We start from the raw sequence: 19796 nt of genomic DNA, 5'->3' as shown, positions 1-19796 counted from the left end.
TGAATTTTAGAAGATTTTGGCACAAAATTCGAGAAATTTCGCATGGATGAACTTCACCCGGAAATGCCACGTCACCTTCGCTCGTAGCGCGCCACGTGTCCGAATTGCCGAGTCACCCGAGGCCAGCTGGCGAGGCGTGTCGCTTCCTGATTCGACCGAAGTCTCGGCCCTCGCATATCCGACGCGTGTGCACCCCCGTGTCCGAGCTCGGTGAGTCATCCGAAGCAGGTGAGTCATCCGGAGCTGGACCAATCCGAAGACAACACCTGTCCGAGCCTCGCACCGCCTTAGCCTCCGAACCTTGCAGACTCCGACGCGTGTCTTCTTCTCACTGCTTCGGGTCCGAACCTCGGTCCTATATATAGAAGGCTTGCGAGCCTTCCCGGATACTTTTGGAAAATTGGCAATTTTGGCCCCTTTTTCAATATTTTGGCTATTTTCACATCCCCCGATGCCCCGAGATCATTTCCAACGCCCGGAATACGTCCCGGAGTGCCCGAGAAGCCCGAGAGATTTATTTTTTCGGTTTCAAAGCCCGACCCTCGCAGAGCCCGGTTTCTCAATAAAACTCCCGGTTTTATTAGAAACGATCGTTTTATGCAACGAAGTGCTGCCCGATTATCGTTAAAACATGTGAGTGTGTAGTTACTTTCACCTTACACATATATATATGAAGTATTTTCTTTAAAATACGTGCTATGTGTAATTATATTGATTGTTTAATTAAGGTGACTGTTGAATAGATGTTTTATATAAGTTTTAAACTGTATATATATTTTTATTTACAAATATGTTGCGTAAAACATGGGTAGATGAATTAGATGATGTGTGATGAGATAAAAGTGATGAGAGGTATCGATGTTTAAGATGATCTAGTCATCTAGCTGAGTATAGATAACGGCCACAGACTATTTTAGATAGTCCAGTGGAACGTTAGTAGACTTGTAATCGGTACGTATGTTTGAACTATATGTTCATAAAGTGTTCTTGAACTATATGTTCATTAGGTGTTTTTGAACTATGTGTTCATCCATTAGTTCTTCTTTTTGACACTATTACGTGTCGGGGTACGGGAGCGTACGGGAGTACTTTATCAGTATTTTCCCTATACTTTTATTTGGAAGAGCTTTGGAGTCTTTGTTCTTTTATGAAGTGATCGGACTAGCTTCATGAGTTAGTGATATAGATCATGAGTTAAATAGTGTGTGTGTGTGATGAAAGGTGAGTTGGATAGATGAGATGATCAGTGATATAGATCATGAGTTGAGAGTTAGTGGTGAAATATGGGAAAAGCTTTTACCCAAATGTTGGCGTGAGTGGTGCAATATGAGAAAAGCCCTTACCCAAACGTTGACCCCCGTCATTCAGCAGAGTATGGATGACAACCATGGACTGTTCTAGACGGTCTGTGGAACACTAGCAGGCTCGCAACCTGTAGGTGTTAATGGACTTGAGTGTTCATTCGCTGTACTCTATTCCCCTTCGTGAGGGGTGCAATATGAGAAAAGCCCTTACCCAAACGTTGACCCCCGTCATTCAGCAGAGTATGGATAACAACCATGGACTGTTTTAGACGGTCTGTGGAACACTAGCAGGCTCGTAACCTGTAGGTATTAATGGACTAGAGTGTTCATTCGTTGTACTCTATTCCCCTCATGAGTGCCATTAGGGCATGTATGGCTGGGGAAACCCCTTAGTATGTTCATCAGCTGTATGGAAAACCCATTGACATGTATTGCGGGGGGGAACTCCCGTGGGAAATACCATCGATGAATAAGAGTTATGGACTTAGCATATGGAAAACCCATTGACATGTATTGCCGGGGGGGGGGGGGAACTCCCGTGGGAAATACCGTCGATGAATAAGAGCTATGGACTAGCACATGGCGACGATGTGACTTCGTGCCTATTTGACATAAATTGCTGAAGGAAAGCAATGTTGTCACCCCCGGTGTTTGTCTTATTTGACATATATTGCAGAGGGAAGCAATGTTGTCACCTTGTTAGTTGTTTTATGTTAGGATGTCTTGTTTGACATAAATTGCTGAGGAAAAGCAATGATGTCACCCCTTGTGAAAATCCTTAGGCTAGGTCCCTTGTGATAGTTGTTTTAGGGACGTAAAGTGAGGATAATGGGAATGGGTAATTAGGGTTATTTTGGTTGATGAAATTAATAAATTTATTGTTGATTGAGAACTTAATAAGTTTATTATTTATTGTGGGTTGAAAACCCTATATGCTCACCAGGCTCCCAAGCCTGACCCACTCAGTTTAATTGTATCACAGGTATCGATACGAAGTTGCTTTACACTGAGAGATTAAAAGAGAAGTAGATCACTAGTGTAAATGAATGTAACTTTCGTTTATGCTTATGTTTTTGTATTGACAATGACATCCCAATGGTTTAAGTGAATAAAATACATTTCTTTGGAAATGATTTGATAACATAGTTATCATGTTTATCTGGGAACAAATTCCGCAACACTTTTAATCAAATGATTACTCTGAAATTATTTTAAAAGCATAAATTAAATCGGTCTTTTCTGGCCGTGAAATTGGGGATGTCACATTTGGGCCTTCTTGGATTAGGTCCACAATGGGTTTTGGGCCCAATTAGGAAGTTGGGCCTTATTGGCGTGTGATGCTTTTGGATTGGGCTTTGGATTTGGGCCAAGTGAGGAAAGGGTAAAATGGACTTTTACCCAGAGGGTTGGACATCGATCTAGGATTTCGGTTATGGGTCATCGACCAATTATTAATTAGATATTATTTGATGGTGTTAGAGCGGGATTTTCCGGATCAGCAGTCCGAGCTTTTATCTGAGATATTCAGCAGCTAGAGGTGAGTCTCCTCACTGTACTATGCGTTGAAGGCACCAATATCGGCCCATTGGTTTATGCTATATAGGAAGACCAGGGGTGGCCCTTGGCATTTATATGAAAGACCTGGAGGTGGCTCTTGGAAAATTGTATGCAAGACCAGGGTTCGGACCCTGGCAGATAGGTATATATATATATATATATATATATATATATATATATATATATATATATATATATATATATATATATATATGGTATGCTAGTTGTCTTTATGATACTTGCATGGAAGATGAGGAGGTGGCTCTTGGCACTTGTCTGTAAGACCCCGGGTATTGGCCCCCGGCCTATCACACCCCCAAACCAGAATGGCGGAAACGTTCAGGGGTAGAGGACGTGATGTACATTATCACAACAATGCATAATAGTAAACAAGCAACAACATCATCCATTGCATTAATAATATAATTTTAATACAAGTGTGTTCTGAAGTTCATAAGACACCAAAAATGAATAATCAAAATAAGAGATGAGTCTTGAACGTGCTCCATCTTCTCAAAACCTGGTCATCGGTATCTGTCTACTGGTGACCTGAGAATACACGTTATTTTGAAAGCGTAGATCAGCATTAAAGCTGGTGAGTTCATAAGTAATTTAGTGTCATTGTTTGTATGAAAGTTCTTGTAAATGTTTGATGTAAGAGTTTGTAAGTGTTTGATGTAGATGTTTGTAAACTTCCTAGAAAATCCTATATTTTCTACTAAAGTAGTCTTCTACCAAGACCTAACTGTTCTTTACGTTTGTTCTTTTGTAAAAGTGAGTATTTTCCCAAAGTATGACTATCATTACCAAAATATAGTTCTCATTACCGTTTATGTGAGAAGATCACAATGTGAATGAAATGGGAAAATAAAGGAGTACTGTAGTTTTATCGAAGTAACTACCAATGTACTAACTACCAAACCTGTTTGTTTAATTAAGGTAAAATGTGATATGATTGTAACCATACTTGATTGACTAGTAAAACACGACGATCAAAGACGTCGAAATTGTATGACATTCATCACCCGTAGACCTGCAGGTCCCACTGTAGCTAGCAGCAAGGTGTAGGATGGTCAATCTCGTATAGATCTATACACAAATTCACGCTCTCCCTACAGGACCCTATGGTTTACAAAACGTGACACGACAGTATATTCCCGCGCCATGAAGTAGTGGCTCACATTAGTGTTATAGTATTCTTGTATTTGTATAGCATGTTCTAGTGTATTGTATGTTCTCTCTGTCTAGTGTATAATATGTTCTAGTGTATTGTATGTTCTCTCTGTCTAGTGTATAGTATGTTCTAGTGTAGTGTATGTTTTCTCTGTTTCTCTTTATAGTGAGTATTGTTTCTCGTTATAGTATGTCTGAACTGACTCATGTATGAACTGACTCTTGTATGTTTCACTGTTCTAGAAATAGTAAGTAGTGACTTCCTAAACTATACCTATTATAGTTTACTAGTAAAGTTGTTTGAATGATTGTTTATGTTTGAATACCTTTGCTACCCAAAGGTATTGAACTGGAAGAAAGATCTTTTATACCTATATACATATACATAATATATAACTAAGATTCAAATGACATTCGGACAAACAACCGAATACCCTAAGTCCACAACCAAACAAGGAACAGGAAATAAGGCGAGTTATCAATCCTAAGCCCTTTCAGTCTTACTTATATAACTATATACATATAGACATGATTTGGACAATATATGAGTTTAAAAGAGTTTAATAAAGAATTTAACATGTAAAAGAGTTTATAAAACGATTTGAAGCAGTTTGTTTGATAACACAGTTTTGAAATATAAGAAATCCACTTCTTTGATAGTTATTAATCACATGTGATTATATAATAACTATAATGTTTCTACTTGTATTCCCCCCATAAAAGCATTTAAAAGTCATTTAAAAGATAATTTAAGGGGTATGAACTCACCTGCAGTGAGTGATACGAATGTAAGATCGATAAAAGGATGATAAGTGTCAAGTGAAGCCTCGAGCACAAACAGATCCTAATAAGCATATAATGACACATATATGTATATAATTAGTGTTTATACAACTAATTATGAAAGGAAACCACCCTAGGAACTAAGAAACACTTAGATTGAAGTGTTAGAAGTACAAAGGATTGCATATAATGGGTGTACGGCCACACAAGTGTGTGTACGACCTCTAGGTGTACGGACACTTGGGTGTACGGCTAGGTGTGTACGGACATGGAGTGTATGTCCGTACACTCCTTGTAGAATTTGTCAAAAAGTGTGGACCAAAGCTCTATCTTGCATCCTCTAAGTGTTCTTGACCTTGTGTTGTAATATAACATGAGTTTTAGGCCAAATATGCACTAAACAAGGGGTGTACGGCCATATGACCGTACACTCTTTGTGTTCATGCAATATATGATGTTTTAAGGCTAGAAAAGGAGTGATTCACAAGCCTAACTAGAAATTGGAAGAGATACTTACGAATTAGAAGCCTTTAGGGGTGTTTAAGGTCCAAGAACTAGTGTGTGTTCTTGGTGTTCTTGAAGATCTAACCAAAAGAAGTAATTTCATGGATGAAATCATGGATATTCACTAGATAGTGAAATGAATCAACTAATCAAAGGAAGTAACACTTACATTTTGAAGATCTAGATGAAAAACCCGATGATAGTTGAGAGAGAATCGATTTCTTGGCTTGAAGGAGTGAAAAGTGATAAAAAAAATGGCTAAGTCCCACATATATATGTGAGTGTACGGTTGTACACCCATGTGTACGGTCGTACACTCCTCATGAAGGAGTGTTTGGCCATATTGAAAAGTGATGAACTTAGGGAACCCATTTCTAAACCCTAACTGACTCTAAACAATGCTAAAAGATAGCATAAACGAGTCTGAATTTGATTGAATTGCACAGTTGTATAAGATAGAAATTTCGGGTTGTCACACGGCCTGACAAGGAAAGACCATGATACGACTCGTGGCATAATAGCAAGACTATGATCGGCACATAGCAATCTCTATTATATGTATGGTATGTCGTATTTTGGGGAACTCACTAAGCTTTGTGCTTACGGCTTATTGTTTATGGTTCCAGGTACTTCCGATACGAAATGGAAGGGCCCGGCGTGACTGCATTGCATCCACCCATGTTTCCGCAACTTATGATTTTGGGATTGTACTCTGATAACTGTTTTTACCTTATTACACTTTTGAATGACTGGAAATGTTAAATGGTGTTTATGGTTGAATTAAAAATGAAACTTTTACCTTACAATTTTTGAGATGTTACATCAAGGGCAAGGCCTAGAAGATTTCCCTTACCCTATGAAGAAATGGAATGCTAAAAAATTAAATTTGTTATATGATCTATAGAGACAATACAACGTGCTTTGAGCATGCATACTAGTAACGAGTATACATGGCATCTTACCTTTTTCTATTTCAACACTTTAAATGACTCCTCATGACACCATAATTGACTTCGTTTCCACGGCTTTTTTGGTGATTCTTGACGTACCTCAAATCACCCCATCTCTTGAAGCAATTGATGCATCAACACTTTATTATTACAACTAACACTAAGAAGGAATCTGTCCATGAGATTTATGATCCCAGATCTTGTGTTTATATCACATGCCTTATTATTGTTTCAGTAATATCTATATCTGTTCCAACAAAAAAATCAAGCAAAATGCTTAAATAAGTCCTTATCATTTTTGGATGGCAATGAGTCGAAGCTCATTCTCAAGACATGACCGTTTGGTTATTTATTGAAAGTAGAAGCCAGAAGGCTCTAGAACCTCATGGGATGAGGTGGACGAAAGTTGGCTAGGAATATCCTAGAATTTTCGTCCATAGGGTAAGGATAACAAGATAAGGCATTTTGATTATTATACTAATTAATCTAAGCATTATCCCTTAAACCATAGCTTTGACCCCAACTTTCCTTCAGCTATATAAAGACCTCCCTGGCCTTCACAATTTCGTCCATCCCTTCTCATAAGCATTAGGCCGAAATTTTGAAGTTCTATCCCCTCTCTCTTTAGGCCTCCTTGATTCTAGGGTTGGGTGTGAACCATTAGAGGCACGATATTTGTGGTGCTAGCTCCAAGAAATTTCAAGAAGGATTCTACTTTGATTATCTACTAGTATAATCAAAAGGTATGTTTTCTTCACCCTTTTATTTATTTCGAAAATACTAGGGCAATATTAGGGTTCTTGATATTCAAATTGATTATTGCATTCAATAGTGAAAACCTAGATCCTTAAGGTGTATGCAAACTTAGGGTTTTATCTTTTCAGCCAAAAATATGATTTTTGTTATCGATAAAACCCATTAGTGGTATCAAAGAATATGTTTTCAATTGAATTGCATAATAGTTGAATAGATCAAAACTAGGGTTTATAGAAATTAAACTCTAAGAGACCAAAAGTTTCAATTTGGGCTAGGGTTCTTGAAACCCTAGCCTCCACCCCAATTTTTGAAATTCCTAGGGTTTCTTTAATTGATAATTATCACTTTTAAATTGCTTAAATAGGATAATTAAATAAAATTGGATAACCCTGATCCCCTTGAATTTTCGAAAATCTAATTGGGAAGGGATTCGGATTAAACTTAAATTATTTAATTAATAGTTAATAGTAAACAATTATTTAACCCTTATAAGATTTAAATTGATTTAATTAATTTTTAATTAAAAAATAAAGATTAAATATTATTGGTTTATTTTAAATTAAATTAAAATATAATTAATTTCAAAAAAAAATCTTAATTTCGAAATATTATTTTAAACCTATTATTTTGAAAAAGTTTTACAATACACCTTATACTATATGTAAAATTAAAAGTTTAATTATTACTATATGTATAAGACTAAGTCAGTCAAATCGATAGTACGCCTCATTTACAAAACCATACTATAAAGGGAGTTTAAGGAAGCAGCCTATAAAATGACCGTCATTGGGTATCCATTCTTACCCATCGCTATCTTATATGGTGGAGGGTCGTTAGCCAAACGGATTTGATAGGACATAACCTCATATAAGTATAATGATATAAAAGTAACTAAAACTTATATAAAATTCCACTCTTAGTTACTTTAGGAAAAATATGAAAAGTACGATACTCATTAAAATTGCACATTATACTTTATAGTAGTTAGTGGAGCGCATGTGGTTAACCAACACACTAATAGTGGTTATAAATAGTAATAATAGGCATCTTGAAAATGATCAATGATTAATGGAGCACGTGTGGTTAACCGGCACATTAAAATGACATAATAAATGTCATCGAGAGTGCCAAGCATATTTGTGTGGTTATTCACATCTTGTTTTTGATCCTTGGTATCCCAATCACAAATAAAAGAGCATAATTTGAGATTAAACATGACATTGATAGATTTAATGAATCTCAAAAGATCTAGGAATTTCATAGTTCGAAATTGGTAAATTGCCTTTACATACCTTGTGACAACCCAAACCTTTTTCCGTTACCGTTATCAAATTTCCGTTAATAAAATTTTGAATTTTATTAAGTTTCCGTCAAACTTCTTGGTTTAGAAAATCATCTAGTTTTATATAATTAAATTTTTATATATGAGTCAGAACCAAAATCGCGCGAAAAACCAGAATCTTCTTGAAAAATCAAACGGTTTTTGGCCTAAGTGAGTTTACGGCCGTAAACCCGTGTACGGCCGTACACTCGTTTACGGCCAACGTCGGGTGGACCCCACCACCGACCGCAAAAACCCCTATAAATACGAGTCCCTACCCTTCATTTACATTTTTTTGGCCGAAAACTCTCTCATTCTCTCTCTAACTCTTGACCGTACACCCCAAAAACACCCTTATTCTTCCGAAAATCATCGAGAATCGTCATTGGGAATTGATTTGGAGCATCTAGAACACGTTTTTCGTCGAATCCAACATCCTCATTCTTGAGTGTACGGGCATACACCCTTCAAATCTGCAAATCTTCATTGACCGTAAACCAGTTCACGGATGTACACACTTCAAACCTTCAAAGGCCGTAAACCCTTCGAGAGGCAGTTCACGGCCATAAACAGTTTATGGCCGTAAACTCCCTTCACGGCCGTAAACCCCATTCACGGCCGTAAACACTTCCTAAGTGGTGCATTAGACTGAAAACCCACTTTCCTCGATTCACAATAGTATAAACTAACCATTTGTTTACAGGATTTCATTCTTCATTAATTTTATTTTAAGTAATGAAACTACTAAACATATTGGTAGTAGCCAGGGTTTTCAAACAGAACATACTATATATACCGGTGGTAGCCAGGGTTTTCAAACAGAACATACTATACAAAGGTTTTATACAATAATACACACATACTATGATTGGTAGTAACCATGCCTACAAACTAATGTCTTTCCTATACAATAACAGAATACAGTAACAAACATTCATAGTTAATTCTATAATTCCTTAGTTTAGGCATCATCGCTACGTATGGAGAATATTCGATAGACTGTGGATTGTGTGGTTTCCACCTCATTTCCTGTTCCTTGTTTGGTTGTGGACTTAGGGCAGATCCACATAATCAACTGTTTGTTCGATATTGGTTTATACATGGCTAGCATGAATTAAGTGGTCATAGATGGAACTGATATTATCACATTTTTACTAAAGAAAATATTGGATTTTCTTGGAAACATGCGAACATTTTTACAGAGTCATCAACAGGTTTTCATTACAAAAACATCGCTTATGAACTCACCAGCTTTATGCTGATACTCTTTCAAAACTGCTTGTATTCTCAGGAAATCAGTAGACATGTATGATTGGTTTTGAGCATTCTAACACTCCTATGGTGTACATGCAACCCTAAATACCTTGGATCTATGTTTTCTCTATTATACATGCAAACTTGAACTTTCCAAGGAATTACCCTAACTAGCATACAACCATTGATACTTGGGTAATATAAACAAGTTAGAAGACATACCTTTTCATGTAGCTTGATTCCATGGAGCTTAAGAGCCTAGTGCCTCAAGTGTGACACCTCAAATGGTTCACACAACATCACCAACACCTTGGAATAACTTGAGAGAAAAGGTTCGTATGCTTAAATCGGCTAGCCCTCATGTGTATACACACTAGTGCCAATTTCTTGAGCCATGGGGTCCTTATATATTGTGGCTATTAGGGCTACACCATGTAACTCATGTCTTTCCATATTCTTCATTCTCCATGGGTTAAAACCTCCACGGAGTATCCATGGGTTACTCCGTGGGATTAGCCCAATCATTAAGAACTATGGATCATAAGCCCACATATATAAGAATGAACGACTTACACAATCAATCCCAAATATATTTAATTAGTCACCTTTTGATCACAAAATTAATTCCAAATTAATTCTTGATCAATACTAATTAAATAATATGATTTCATATTAATATATTAGAACTTATAATATATTAACAAATCATAAATATCCTTTTTCTCACAAAAGTCTATCCAAATTGTTCCGATGCCATGCAACCCAAATTGACCATGCCAAATCGGGTCAAGTACATACCAATTATAGTTATGGGCTTAGACACTAATCCAATAGTCTCCCACTTGGATAAGTCTAAAACTATTATTGCGTATGACTTCAAAACCCGACTAGCAATCGTAGCTCTTAAAAGCCACTGTCGAACTCTGAACAAATCAATGACGCGTCCATTAGATAAGGGATCATATATTCCTCCATTCTAGATATCATATGGACTGAGACATGGATTATAATCATTCTCTCTGTCCATTTGTTGTTTCCCGATTTCCGATTTATGACGACTGACTAATTGAACAAATCAAATCAGTCCAGGCTTGGCCAAGCACTTCGGGGTGTCCTCACTAAATCATCGAGGGGCCCACAGATATCGCTTGTATCCCTTCAAGGGTAAAAGGAATGGATAAACTTCAACTCATATGCTTGTTCTACTACTTGTTGAATCATACACAAAGGCACGTTTAATAACATCGAGTTACCAATGCGTTTTCGTACAATCAATGTATAACCAACTCATAGGAAACAACTCATATCTCTAGGTTTGAAGAATATAAGATATTATCGTCTCATGATCACTCGTGATAAAATCCATGAAGTGAGTCAAATGAGCGTGGGTTTAATCCAATACTCAGAACTTATGAGCACTCATGAATGTTGTAGCAACTCTTGCAATGTCCACTACCTTGAACATCTACAAACCAGCTTCATGACAGTCTTACATTAATACCTACTTCCAACGTATTATCGACTGTGGATGGTTTGAATAACTTAGTCATTCAGGAAGAACGACCTAATTATTCTGGAAGTCAAAACATGCAAAGTGAAACACAAGAATAATCGAATCTAATATGGTCTCAGAACTTATGAATATAAATAGAACACCTGTTATTTATCACCATATTGATTACACATTATTCATTGCATACTGTTTCAAATTATCAACTTTATACTTGAATTAGAACAATAGTTGTCCCATGCTCCAAGCATGTACACTATGTTTTCTAAACACTAGTCATGCCATACACCAAGTATGCACACTATGTTTATCCAAACATTAGTTATGCCATACACCAAGTATGCACACTAAGTTTGTCTATGATCTTTTTACTTTGTGAAATAGATCGATTGAACATAATTCCAATGATTCTAATTTTACAATCCCAAATCCATACAGCAAATGCAAGAATTCCAAATCACTGCCATTTACCGAAATCTTGTTAGATTTTAAACTTATATGCACTGACCCTCTTGTAATGATTATGCACAAAGTCACAAAGACTTGTCAACAGTCATTACAGAGTATTCCAATGGAGATCATTCCATAGAAACGAAGTATCAAATTCAAAGTACATTGCTTTGAACATCCTTCTTGCATTAAGTTTCCTAACCTTACACAGATTTAATGAATAACTTCCACCTATGGGAATATTTCCATATTCTCATTTTGACTATCACTTCTGAACAAGAGTTGCCTCTTTTCAGAATATGTCCATATGGTCCTCTCCAAAATATACACCATAATTCCAACTGTCCCTGAGCAACCAATCTTTGGTAAACCTTAGATTGTTCTCGACAGTTGCTTAATCACTTTAGTCATGTCCAGTTCTAGTACTTTTTCCCTCTTAATGCTCTAGGCATTTGGAAAAAATTAGAACAGATGAATATTATAGCACATGCAATAGACCCTATATCCGAAGCATATGGGACACGATTCATGATGTCTCACATAAAGACATGGTACTAGACCAGTCTTTTGCTATAATATTTCTATTTCTATTTGCCAAGTTCTCATAATTCAGATTATGAAAAGGGATGCCGTAATCATAATCGAATTTTAGAACGCAAATAATGTTCCCACATATAGAATTTCCTTATGTTGAACCATTCCAACATAACATTCATATATATACTTAACTAAATTTGATTAAAATCTCACGATCTAAGCTTTTAGATTTGAAATGAAGTATAATTTCCTCTCCCTTAATTATAGCAAAGCAATTTTTTCCCAATTGAAACTTTTGTTTTCTATAATTAACATTGCTAACTTGCAACACTTATTATATTTATCATACTCCCACTTGCATGATGATTATTCTCATAACACTTATGCTCCCACTAGCTTTGACATGTACTCAGAATTCAGCTGGACTTCTAGAAATCATTACTTTATTGACTTTCTTACCAAAGTTCAGATTTCTAATACGAGATGCTTTGATAAAACTTTATCAAAATCATACACCTTTCCTTAGATAGTACACATGTGTGTCTAAACAATTTCAGGACTATGAAAAGGGATGTCGTAATCATAGTCTCAATTGTTTAGACCTTTGCCACTTCTCACAAGTACATGTTAGTGTGTCGGTTAACCACACACGCTCCACTAACGACTTTGAGAATGCAAATATCACAATTGCTATCTACTTAAAATCTACTTAGTGAAAGCGTTTCCTCACCATCATTTTCATGAATCGGAGAGAAACCTTATGACACTTATATTTTATGGTGTATGTGTTCCTATCCATGTGAATTTGTCAAAACCATAATCACAAGACAAGGTTAGTGACAAATCCAAACTTATATGGAATGAACTTGTGCGGTCTTAAATTCTTGCCACCTGGCAGCAGAAGGGTCTGCCATTGCTTCCAAGTTGTTATGCAACCAATTGAGATCTCTCAGAACTCATATGCAAAGCCAACTTTAACTAGAATGGGCACAGAAATGGAATATGTCAACACGATAGGTTATGAACCTCAAGTCGTGTGCTAGTGATAAACTACAGGTTTTTATTCTTGATTAGATCTTGAAATTCTTTCAGGATCTTTAAGACTCCCACTGTCCTCTTGACATATAAGATTCTCTTGTCAAGAACCATTCCTTGACAAAGCAAATATTCAGGAGTTAGTGTGGATTCTTATCAAGATAAACACTTCACACAATTGGCCTTAGTTGGTCTCTGTTTTATCCAAAACATCACAACTTACCAATTTCAAATGTACAAGAGTAGAACACATTTTAATCTTACATTTGACAAGTGTTAATAAACCTTCTTTAAGATGTGTCACTCAAGTTACAATCTTGGAGTATGACTCTAAGACTTGTTTTTGGAACGAAGTATGACTTATCTTCTTGATTTAACCACTTCAACAATGCATGACTCCTCTTCTTAGCCGTAAGAATGCACTAAGATGTCCCTAGAGGATGAATTGTGATATGGTCTCACAATCATTAAGATGATCATGAAACATGGTACTAAAGTACTCTCCCATCTTTTTAGATTTGAGAAACTTTTATCTTTCTGCCTAATTTGATTCTTCTCATTCGTTCGGCCATACATCGAAACTTTTCTAATGCTTCAGAATTATACTTAAACTTGTAAGTAAAACCATATTTACTAAACTGTAGTAAATCATGACGAATAGTTTTATCGATCTTTTGTGGTGGACTTGATCAGTGCACATGAATGTGTACTCGATCCCTTAGTCCTTCACTTGACTCACATAAACATGTGAACAAGGAATTAGTCTTAATTTTCCAAAGAAGAAAATTCTCATTCACCATACAATACAACTTGCATAATTCCAAGTTTCTATCCAACTGAAACTTGGGTGATGAGAATCTTTCCTGATTTGGTAAATTATGACACTACCAAAAATGAAAGAATCAAATCCATTTACCAATGTTGCTATCAATGGAATCATATACACAACAATTTTCCACAAATATCATTGTAAAGATACTTAAAATAAATAAAATCAAAAAATTTTCTTTTATTTTAAAACTTGCGGAAAAACTTATCCTTACAATGCAAATGCTATGAAAACTATGTTGTTATCTATTCCTAAGCAATCTATCACAACTCTTAAGCAGCAGCTCAAAATTCTAATCACCGAACCATGCGATCGAAATCCATCTTCGCGATCAGAATCAGCTTACTCTTCTTTAAGCTTCCTCTCTTTTCTTTGATTCTTAAAACTTCAACATGTGACCCAGTCACATCATGTAATAAGAATCTCCAAATAGGAACTTAATAGAGTTAGATAGTGGACTTACCTGAAGTAGAGTCAAACTTTTTGACTTGACCAACCTTATGATCTTTCAGGTAAATAGGGCAGCTTTGCAACCAATGCCCCTTCCTTTGGCAATATAAGCATATGGACTCTTTGGGAATGGTACACGAGACTGTCTCAGACTTAGCCTTTCTCTTTACCATTTGGTCAACCGAGTTGACTATGGGCGATCCCTTTCCATTGGGAAGAGAAAGCTTTTCTGGATTTTCAATGTTACCATTGTCAATGTCCATGGACGTTTGGGAAGTCAATCTTCCAATCAAATTTGCTTTACCAGTGCTCCAAATCATTGCTGATTCAGCAGCACCTAGCAAATAGATAAGATCATTAAGGGTCATGTCATAGTCTGTTTCATAGTAGTCCCAAAGGAAACTCACTATGTGAATTAGAAAGTGATTGAACAACCAACTTTCTCAAGACTTTGACACCCAACTCTCCCGGCTTGTCAATATGTGACTTTATCTCCAAGATGTGAGCACACATAGACCTTGCTTGCCAATAGGGCTTGAGTGACCTTGAACTATTCAAGAACTTGTGGGATAGGGAGAACGATTGGAGGAGGTGGAGGTAGAGAAGTATGATTTCCATGAGATTTGGGAAGATCATAGTCGTCTGAACCAGACATTTACAATGGGAGAAATTCAAGTTAGTTGATTTAAAGTCGTTAATATAACACCCAATATAAAATATTAAGGCTAGGACCCAGCACAATATTTTATAACTTGGAAGAGGGATGTCGTAATCCAAGCTATAAACTATTTGAAGATAGGCAAATGACGATTCACCAATTTCCACCATGAAAAACGAAATAATTTATTAGGTTTTAATTGGATTTGAAACTCCTAGATATTTTGAGATTCATTGAACTTTTCAATGGCATGTTTCAATCTCGATTGTGCTCTCTCAGGTTTTGTGACTGGGATGCCGAGGATCACAAAACAAGGTGTGAATAACCATGCAAATATACTTGGTACCCTTAATATTTACCACTCAATCGATGTGCCGGTTAACCACACGCGCTCCACCGATACTATGATAAACATTAAGTTACCCTTTGCCTACCTTGTTAAATCCAGGTTAGTGTGCCGGTTAACCACACACGCTCCACTAACGACTTAAACAAAGTGTAATTTCATGGGTTAGCACCAAATTCACATTTTCCTAAGTAACTAAGATTGGGAATTTATAAGTTTTTAGTTACTTAGTATTTATCATTAATACTTTTAATGAAGGGAGAATTATAGTCCTTGTCCTACCCATTCGGCTAACGACCCTCCACCAGTCAAGGAAGCGGTGGGTGAGAATGGACACCCATTAAGTTGCCATTTTATAGGCAACAACCTTATACCCCCCCCCCTTATAGACCGGCTTTGTGAATGAGGCCTACTAACGGTAAGACTGACTCTGTTCTTATACATACATACATATATATATATATATATATATATATATATATATATATATATATATATATATATATATTATTAACTTATAATACTATAAAGTATAAGGGTTGAATTTTAACTTTTAAAACTCTAGGGTTTGGAATTAAAGTGTGTGTGAGACTTTACAAATTCCAAAACTTGAGGGCAAGTTTTGAACAATTCAAAAAACTTTTGGATTTTTATAACTTATGAGATTAATTAAGGTTTTAAAAACTTTAATGAAGAGACTCTTGAACATCCATAACTTGAGGACAAGTTATGGAGTTCTTAAAACAAAAAGACTCTTCAATTTTGTAACCTATGCATTTTTAATGGATCTTTAAAAGAAATTACTTTTGGTAATCCATAACTTGAGGACAAATTATGGACTCCATTAAAATACATTTAGATCAAGAATTAACTAACAAACAATTTTTGCAAATAATTCCTATGATCTACCAAAACTCATAAGTGTATGAACAATCATATCAACAATTTCAAGAATTACATAAACTAAAACAAGTCTTGAAACTTTGACAATTATCCTTTATTTGGATGAGAATAAACATTACCATAACATCGAAATCAAATTTTATGAACAAAAACACTTTGTGGTAATGATTCTAATCCAAAACATGCCAAAAAACTAATTTTTTTTTTCCACTGAACAGTTACCACCTCGTGGTAAATTTTACCACCTCGTGGTGAACTGGCAGATTCAAAAAAACGATTTTTCTTGCAAATAGCATCAAGTATAATTGAAAAAAAGCCTTGGCTCTGATACCACTGATGGGTTTTGAGCATTCTAACACTCCTATGGTGTACATGCAACCCTAAATACCTTGGATCTATGTTTTCTCTATTATACATGCAAACTTGAACTTTCCAAGGAATTATCCTAACTAGCATACAAACATTGATACTTGGGTAATATAAACAAGTTAGAAGACATACCTTTTCATGTAGCTTGATTCCATGGAGCTTAAGATCCTAGTGCCTCAAGTTTGACACCTCAAATGGTTCACACAACATCACCAACATCTTGGAATAACTTGAGAGAAAAGGTTTGTATGCTCAAATCGGCTAGCCCTCATGTGTACACACACTAGTGCCAATTTCTTGAGGCATGGGGTCCTTATATATTGTGGCTATTAGGGTTACACCATGTAACTCATGTCTTTCCATATTCTTCATGCTCCATGGGTTAAAACCTCCATGGAGTATCCATGGGTTACTCCATGGGTTTAGCCCAATCATGAAGAACTATGGATCATAATGTTGGGTTTTGAGTATTCTAACACTCCTAAGTGGAGCAACCCTAAATACCTTGGATCTATGTTTTCTCTATTATACATGCAAATATGAATATTCCAAGGTATTACCCTATCTAGCATACAATCTTTGATACTTGGGTAATAAAACAAGTTAGAAGACATACCTTTTTATGTAGCTTGATTCCTTGATGCTTAAGAGTCGAGTGCCCCAAGTGTGACACCTCAAATGGTTCACACAACATCAAATGCACTTGGAATAACTTAGAGAGAAATGAACCACTTCATGAAATCGGCCAGCCCTCACCATACACACATAGTTCTTTTATGGTGGTCGATTTTTGACAAGAATAAGATGATTATATAGTGTGTCACAATTAGGGTTACACCATGTAAACCCTAATTGTCATGGCCTTTCATTTCCACGATCCATGGGTACAAAAACACCATGGAGCATCCATGGAGCATCCTATGGGTTTTAGCCCAACTTGATAATCCATGGAGCATTAGCCCACTATACAAGTATGGATGATTTACACAATCAACCCATATATTTAATTAGTCTCCTTTTGATCACTTACTTTATTCCAAATTAATTATTGATCAATACTAATTAAATAATCTTATTAATATATTAGAACTTATAATATATTACCAAACCTTAAGTGTTATTTCTCTCATTTTAGTCTATCCAAATGCATGATGCCATGCAACCCAAATGGACCATGCCAATCGGGCCAAGTACATACCAAATATAGTTATGGACTTAGACACTAATCCAACAGTCTCCCACTTGGATAAGTCTAAAACTATTATTGAGTATGACTTCAAGAACCGACTGGCAATCGTAGCTCTTTAAGCCGCTGCCGAACTCTGACATTGTAACTGAACTCTGATCTAGTCAATGACTTGTCCATAATATAAGGGATCATATATTCCTCCATTCTAGATATCATATAGACTGAGACATGGATTATAAAACATTCTCTCGGTCCATTTGTTGTTTCCCAATTTCCGATTCATGATGACTGACTGATTGAACAAATCAAATCAGTCCTGGCTTGGCCAAGCACTCACATGTGTTATCATTAAATCATCGAGGGGCCCACAGATATCGCTTTTATCCCGAAGGTAAAAGGAATGGATAAACTTCGACTCATATGGCTTGTTCTACTACTTGTTGAATCATACACAACGGCACGTTTTATAACATCGAGTTACCAATGCGTTTTCGTGAAATCAATGTACAACCAACTCATAGTAACAACTCATATCTCTAGGTTTGAAGAATATAAGATATTATCGTCTCATGATCACTCGTGATAAAATCCATGAAGTGATTCAAATGAGCGCGGGTTGAATCCAATACTCAGAACTTATGAGCACTCATGAGTGTTGTAGCACCACTTTGTCCAACATCTTAGACCTCTACAAGCTAACCCATGACAGTCTTGATTCATATCTACTTCCAACATATGACCGACTATGGATGGTTTGAATAACTTAGTCATTCAGGAGGAACGACCTAGTTATTCTGGAAGTGAAAACATGCAAAGTGAAACACAAGAATAATCGAATCCAATATGGTCTCAGAACTTATGAATATAAATAAAACATCTTTTATTTATCACCATATTGATTACATTTTGTTCATTGTATACTGTTTCAAACTATCAACTTTATACTTGAATTAAAACAATAGTTGTCCCATGCTCCAAGCATGTACACTATGTTTTCTAAACACTAGTCATGCCATACTCCAAGTATGCACCCTATGTTTGTCTAAACATTAGTTATGCCATACACCAAGTATGCACACTAAGTTTGTCTATGATCTTTACTTTGTGAAATAGATCGATTGAATATAATTTCAATGATACTCATTTCACAATCCCAAATCCATACAACAAATGCAAGAATTCCAAATCCTGCCATTTACCAAAATCTGTTAGATTATAAACTTATATGTATTGATTCTCTAGTAATGATTATGCAAAAAGTCACAAAGACTTGTCAACAGACATTACAGAGTATTCCAATGGAGATCAACTCCATGGAAATATCCTTCTTGCATTAAATTTTTTCTAATCTTACACAGATTGAATAATTTCCACCTGTGGAAACATTTCCATATTCCCATTTTGACTATCACTTCTGAACAAGAGTTGCCTCTTTTCAGAATATGTCAATATGGTCCTTCCAATGTTAACACTATACTTCCAACTATCCCTGAGCAACCAATCTTTGGTAAACCTTAGATTGTCCTCGACAATTGCTTAATCATTTTAGTCATTTCCAATTCTAGAATTTTTCCCTTCTTAATGCCTTGAGCATTTGGAAAATTTAGAACGGATGAATATTATAGTACATGCAATCGATCCTATATCCGAAGCATATGGGATACGATTCATGATGTCTCACGTAAAGACATGATACTAGACCAGTCTTTTGCTATAATATTTCTGTATCTATTTGCCAAGTTCTCATAATTCAGATTATGAAAAGGGATGTCGTAATCATAATCAAATTTTAGAACGCAAATAATGGACCCATATATAGAATTTCCTTATGTTGAGCCATTCCAACACAAAATTCATATATATCTTTGACTAAATATGATTAAAACCTCAATATAAGCTTTTAGAATTGAAATGAAGT

Source organism: Lactuca virosa, chromosome 6, assembly GCF_052849685.1.
Source record: "Lactuca virosa cultivar CGN04683 chromosome 6, Lactuca_virosa_CGN04683_v6, whole genome shotgun sequence".
In the NCBI taxonomy this organism is placed as follows: domain Eukaryota; kingdom Viridiplantae; phylum Streptophyta; class Magnoliopsida; order Asterales; family Asteraceae; genus Lactuca; species Lactuca virosa.
The sequence above is the reverse complement of the archived record's forward strand: the minus strand, read 5'-3'. Positions refer to the sequence as shown.